This window comes from Gavialis gangeticus, unplaced genomic scaffold (assembly GCF_001723915.1).
Source record: "Gavialis gangeticus isolate Ggan-Ray unplaced genomic scaffold, GavGan_comp1, whole genome shotgun sequence".
Classification (NCBI taxonomy): Eukaryota; Metazoa; Chordata; order Crocodylia; family Gavialidae; genus Gavialis; species Gavialis gangeticus.
Window position 1 is genome coordinate 137,721,553 of NW_017729032.1, and position 7,443 is coordinate 137,728,995.

Genomic DNA, 7,443 nt, shown 5'->3' on the forward strand with positions numbered 1-7,443 from the left:
GATGATCTGTTTAGATCCCTTCTGAACCTAAGCACTATGATACTACGGACATTTTCATAGTACATCTTGTTCTGTCATCTGTGGCAGATGACAGAACAATAAGCAATGGTCTAACATTGCAGCAAGGGAGGTTTAGGTTAGATATGAGAAATAATTTTCTAACTAGGAGGGTAGTAAAACACTGGAATAGGTTACCCAGAGAGGTGGTGGACTTTCCATCCTTGGAGATTTTTACGATCTGGCTTGACAAAGCTTCGGCTGGGACGATCTAGCCGGGGCTGGTCCTGCTCTGAGCAGGAGGTTGGATCCTGAGGTCCCTTCCAACCCTAACTTTCTATGATTCTATGACAGTGCTAGCACAAAAAGAAATGGACATAAACTAGTTATGACAAAATTTAGCTTGGACTGCAGAAGATTTCTAAGCATCACAGTGATGAGGATCTGGAACAGCCCCCACAGGGGGAGTTTTAAGATGGGCACTGAACATTTTCTGAAAGAGATTATTTGATGCAGTGGCCTTCCATGACAGTAGACTAGACTCAGTGACCCAGGAGACCCATACCATTCCTGTGTGCATCTCAGAAAGCCAGAAGCTGCACAGCTGACTGCTGTTAGATGACTGCTGCTTGCATAGATGACAACTTTAACACCACTGCAAATGAAGGGCAGAAGCAAACACCTCAGGTTTTTGGCAGAAAAAATGGCAGGTAAGGGAGCTTGTTCTAATAAATGGCACTTGAGAAATGTATAAAATGGGCTATATAATGTGGTTTTCTTTTAACAGCAGGAGACGACATAGTGACTCAGGGAGTTTCTCCCAGTCCTATGCTGCTAAGAAAGTGGAAAGACTCCTGTTGGTTTCAATGTGCTTTGGATAAGGGCCAAAGTGAGAGGCCTGTTTTAAACAGGACCACAGAAAGAGTAACCACCAGTCCTTGTTTATTATTTTTCAGTTACTCCTACAACATAAAAACATCATTAAGCAGTATATAAATAACAAATTTACTATGCATAACACGCTTCTCTTCTTTCACTTCTCCACCCTTCCTGAAGGCTGATGGAAGCATATTTAAATAAATCAGACAGGACAGGAAATAGCAGCTACCCTAAACTTCTGTACTAGTACAAAAGCTCTCTAATTAAACAGAAGTAACTGACATTTGAGTGTCAGTGATTCCCTGTCTGCCATACCTCATTTAAACAGAGATATAATGTGAATGTTTAATCTTGTCTTAATGGTTCTATCAAAGATCCTTTTGTCACTATCTGACTTGTTTCAACATATCTGTTACAAGCAGCAAGTTAGCTAATTTAACAGACCAATACATATAGCTTATATTTGTCTAGATTCCTGGAGTCTAAAGCCAAAATGGACCATAAGATCATCTAGTGCAATCCCCTACACACAAATTATACTGATGCCCTCTGACAGATTGCTTTTAAGTTACAACTAACCCACATTTATCTCATTTTCTCTAGGCACAAACTTTGCACTGAAAAAGTAACTCTCAAGTTGTTGGCCATGTGCTAACATTTTTCCTCTATAAACCTTTTGAGCCAATCTTAACAAACTTTTTTTCAGGTCAACAGTCTTACTCAGAATTAATTCGACTAAAGCAAAGGCACTGCAAAAATAAGGGTTGGCAGAGTTGTGGCTAGTATTTTTAATTATTTTTTAAAGACAGTTTCATGTTATTTATAGAGGAAACAGCTCCACCTAGCTGTTCTGGGTCCAAAGACTGAATGACGGCAATGCATTTCTGCCAAGATAACATAGAAATACTAACAGGAGGACAGAACATACCCAGTTCTGACATTTCATAATTATATTTGGGAAAAATAACACAAGCAACATTTGCCTGTCTTCACATACTTTATCAGTATTGCATTAATGTTAACTAAAGCAATACAGGGATTAATAAACAAAGCCATTTTAAGTGGAGATTTTAAGGCAAAGAGATTTTTTTCCATCTACTAATGCACAGAATTTGCCTTAATTTTAAGTTGTGTTTGTCCCCAGAAGAAAATGTGCAATAAACTGGAGTGAACAACCAATATTAAACCTTGCACATTCTGTTGCATTGCCTATTCTAAACTTATAAATAAATGTGCACTATACAGTAATTTTGTTTTAAAAGTTCCAGCAATTATAATTAATTTTTTATTATTTCTCTATTATACCAGTGCCTGAGGCTGTCAACCAAAATTAAAGCCCCACTGTACTAACAAATTACCAAGATGGCTCCTACCCTCCCCACACCTCCACCCTACCTGGAGAGCTCATCATCCAAAGTTACTTTGACATTAGAGCGCATTATGACACATACCAGAGCTAGCTGGCTTGGATATTGATAAGTGTCACTGTGGCAACATAGAACTGAAAAGGCCACTTAAAGCTGAGCTAAAGCTTAACCCAGGTAAAGCAGTTAGCTTACTCTGAGTAGTGCTACTGTAGCTACACTGTTAGTGGTACCAGAGCCAGTTTAACCAGGGATGCACATGAGTTTATGCATCTCTGATTCAGTTAGTCTACAAGGTGCCTCTCTACCCTGCCTTCTGCTTGACTTCAGACTAACCTGGGTAACTACCTGTCTCTAGTTAGTTTAAAGTATGTCTGTGTGAGCTGCAGTCTCAACTGGGGCTGCAGAGTAGATATGCCCTAAGTTCTTGATAATATATAACAGGTAAATAAAACAAAAAAGCAGGGTGAGAGTGAGGAAGAAAAAAAAGGGCAATGCACATTGAGGTGTTTGTATAAATTAGTTATAAAAACGGACTTAGCGACCGCATCTACACAAGCGGTGGACCGTGCAGTTGTTACTTGCATAAACAAGTACTGGCATTACTGCACGGTAGCATCCCCACGTTTTTTTTCTGACACTACTGCGCAGTAGTAACAAGCTACTGCACAGTAGCTCATTACTACTGCACGGTAGCGTCACATCACAGTCAGTGCCTCCCAATGCTACTGCTCAGTAGCAACCAGCTACTGTGCAGTAGTATCTCATGTAGACACAGCCAGTAATCATCATTAGTTACTAGTTTAACCACCATAACCATATTAAACCAATTTGAATAAGCACCACTTAATGAAAAAAACCATGCATTAACTTCACATCAAAAAGGCTTTACATCTCAAGACAGTACACCTTTCACTGCTGTCCATAAAAGTAGATAAGCATGTTCCTGTGATTATCAAAAAGACTCCAGAGCCATTTATGAGCAATATATGAGCTGCTGGTGTCAGTAAAGCTGTTGTAGAGAAAGTACTGAATCCCTATGATTTGAAACACTCCACAGAGGCATCTCCTAGTAGGTACAAGTAGAGCTGTATGTAAAACAATGGGAAACTGGTTATCAGAGCAAGATAGCAGGCACTGGTAATGACTAAGAAAGGTGCTAACAAGAAAAGGTTTCATCTTGAGGGAAAGTGAAGTAGGGTTCAACCAAGTCCTCCTCACTCAGGTTTGCACCAGATTGATGGGGGTCATTACAGCTAGAAGATGGTGAGCAATTTGGAACGAATTCTGTCTTCAGTCATATTAGAGCAGCATTAGTGAACTCAGCCACAGCAATCTCACAAGGGCAGCCAGGTACAACTGAGGGCAGAATGTAATCAGTTCTATTTACTAGCAGGCCTCTGAAAAAGAATTCAAAGTCACGCTGAAGAAAGCTGAGGGAGCCCTTATTTCTCTTCAGTGAACCCTAGAGTGAATCAGAGAGTGTATGCTAAATGGTTACTTCCTCTTCTACACAAGTAGGCATAACTTTTACACTCAAGGTTAGATTTCCATCCACATAACCACCTCACTCCTACTTAGCATGTGAACTGTCCATTTCCTTTTCTCACAACATCTGGAATCTCCAGAGAGTGAGAATTAGATGCTGTAAAAAGGGTAATAAAAGCTTGTTTAAGCCATTAAGCAACCTTTTTAGAACCTTCAGGGTCTTCTTTTTAGTCATCCTTTAAGGAAATAGTATCTTTATTAGGCATGTTTTCTCTAGCAAATTCTCTACCCTGACCTTTTCCCTATGACCATGCCATATAATTTGCTGTTCATACTGAAGTGGCATGGAGCTCAGAATTATGCAAACAGATGCATTAAGAAGCTCTACATTTACTCCTTGAATCATCTATAAGATCTCAAAAATATAATAAAATCCTTAAAATTATTGTAATATCATTAGTATTTTTGCAAAAGTTATGCAGCTATATGTAGTAATTTATATATGAAGTTATTCACTTCCTTTGTATATATACCCAGATAATTTAATGAAAAAACTACACAATGTAGGGTTTTCTGGCCCTTCGAGACATTTAGGGATCAAGGGCAACTGATTTGGTGCCTCCCAGTATGCCTGTGCAATATATTCAGTGCTATGTTAACTCACAGGTATGTGCCATTTGAGATGTGGATGGTAACCCCATAAAAAATGCTGCTGAAATCAACTTTGAAAAAGGCATCACTAAACCAGACACAAGGAAGAACACATTTTTATGAGTCTCTTTCTATTTGGAATGTACACATAAATAAAGGGTTATGAAATGTTGCAAAAAAGAAAGCTTCCTTTCCTTCCTGTTTTGTTTGGTTTTCGTTGTCCCCCCACTGCAAGTCATGCAGTTTCTTACTTCTTGACTATATTTGTTCAAGTATTTTAAACCAAATGACACTTTGAATCAGTGAAAAGGCCATCAGAGGAAGAAGCACTATGATACACTCCCAAACAGCATAGTATTCTGCAAAATAATGTTTTTTGTCTACCACAACCTGCCAGCTCTTATCCATGTGAAGCGACCAAGCTATTCATGTCTGCTGAACAGACCCAGAGATCACAGAGTCATAGCAAATTAGCGTTGAAAAGGACCTCAGGAGGTCAACTAGTCCAAACTCCTGCTCATAGCAGGACATCCCCAAGTATATCATCCCAGCCAAGGTTTTGTCTAGCCAGGTCTTAAAAACCTCCAAGGATGAAGAGTTCACAATTTTTCTGGGTAAACTGTTCCAGTGTTTTACTACCCTTGTGAGAAAGTTTTTTCCTACTATCTAACCTAAACTTCCTGTGCTGCAACTTGAGACCATTGCTCCTTGTTCTGTGATCTGCCACTACTGACAACTGTCTAGCTCCATCCTCTTTGAAACCCCCTTCAGGTACTTGAAGGCTGCTGTTAAATCACCTCTCAGTCTTCTCTTCTGCAGACTAAATAAACCTTGTTCCCTCAGCCTCTCCTCATAAGTCATGTGCCCCAGACTCCTCACCATTTTCATTGCCTTCCACTGGAATCTGTCCAATTTGACTACATCATTTCGGGGGGCGGGGGGCAAAACTGGACACACTACCCCAGATGTGACCTCACCAGTGCTGCATAGAGGGGAATAATCATTTTCCATGATCTGCTAGCAATGCTCCTACTAATTCAGACCAGTATGCCATTAGCTTTCTTCACAATAAGGATGCACTGTTGGCTTATATTCAGTGTATTGTCCACTGTAACCCCCAGGTCCTTTTCTGCAGAGCTGCTACTTAGCTAGTTAGTCCCCAGCCTGTACCAGTGCATGAAAGTCCTCCATCCTAAGTGCAGAACTCTGCACTTGTTCTTATTGAACCCCATGAGATTTCTTTTGGTCTAATCCTCCAATTGTGGAAGTCTCTCTGAATCATAGCCATACCCTCCGGAATATCTACTACTCCCCCCAGTTTGGCATCATCCACAAACTTGCCAACAATGCTATCCATCCCATCTTCCAGGTCATTGATGAAGATATTAAATAAAACCGGCCCTTGATACCAGCAGCCAACTGGACATTGAATCATTGATTATTACCCTTTAAGCCTCACAATCCAGCAAGTTTTCTATCCACCTTACAGTCTATTCACCCAACCCCTATTTTCTTAGCTTGCTTGCAAGAATGTTGTGGGAGAGCATATCAAAATCCTTGCTAAAGTCAAGGCATATCACGTCTACTTGTTCTCCCTATATCCACAGAGCCAGTCATCTCATCATAGAAGGCAATCAGGTTGGCCAGGCATGTACTGCCCTTGGTGAATCCACGCTGCCTGTTCCTAATCACCTTGTTCTCCACCAAGTCTTTCAAACTGAATTCCTTGAGGACCTGCTTCATGATTTTTCCAGTGACTGAAGTAAGGCTGATTGTTCTGTACATCCCCTGATCTTCTTTCTTCCCCTTGTTAAAGATGGGTACTATATTGCTTGAAGAAAAGATGCTTGAAAAAAACTAAGGACAACATTTTTCATCATATCATCATCATTATCATTGTATTTGTATTAATAAGATTAGAGTGCATAAATCTGTGAATTGTGCCACAGATGTGTATTTCAAAATAGCACTAGCATCTGCTCTTGCTTATTTCTGCATTTTGAAGCATGTTTTGCTAAGCTTCTGCTGTCTGAGGTCTCTGATAAGGTCTTAAATTTTTGTTTGAATGAAATAAATACATAGTGACAGTTGGCTTCTGTGATCAAGTGACCAGCACAGAAAGATGGAGCCTAGTACCAGTGGGTGTTCTTGGTAAAACTAGCCCGACATCTGATAACATTAACTTTAAAAGGAGAATTTTTGCAAAATGTTTGACTCCTTGGAATTTTTTTCTCCAGATATGCTATTGAATTTATATTACTATTTAGCACTTACAAAGCATTTTGCATCTTTTTAGCACTTCAGATATGTAAGCTTAATAAAATCCTCAGTAGGGGATGCCATAAACACACTTAAGCAGGTTTTCCTTAGTTCCACAACAGCCTTTTGGCCATATGGTAGTGATAGAAACTACTTATGCCCAAAATGGATCATGGAGCAACTGGACATTCTATAAGATATTCCTTTTACATATTTAGAAATTTCAAAGGCCACAGACAGGTGATCAATTCTAGAGGTAAGAATTTCAGAGAAATTATCACTAGAAAAATAGCCCAGGAGCGAGAGCTAATATGTGTTCCAGACAGAGGTCACTAGAGGGCTGCTCCATGGGTCATCCCACCCTTAAGGGAGCCCACTGATTCATAGCCAACATTGTCCACTGGCTGGGAAAGGGGCAGCCCAGGAGGGTTCCAGCCCTGGGAGAATGTTCCCCCCCCCATCAGCTAACTGATAGGATAGGGTAGTCCATTCTCTTTTGGTAGTAACCCTCCCAGTTCCTGCTGCAGGAGAATAACCCCCAATCCATGCATTCCCATGGGCCAATCCAGAGGAGTGTAGGGGGAGATGGGTGGTCAAAGCTATTTTCCTGTGGATCAACTCTCTTGGGGCTCTAGGAGGGAATTCCAATGCTCTCTCTTAATCTAAGAGCTCAGTGGTGAGAGCAGTCACTGGAAACCTTAGGAAATTCAGGGATGATGGCACTCTGACTTTTCTGCTGAAACCATTCCGCTGTACATGGAAGGATTAAAGATTCACGAGTAAGCGAGACAGAGAGCAACAGTGA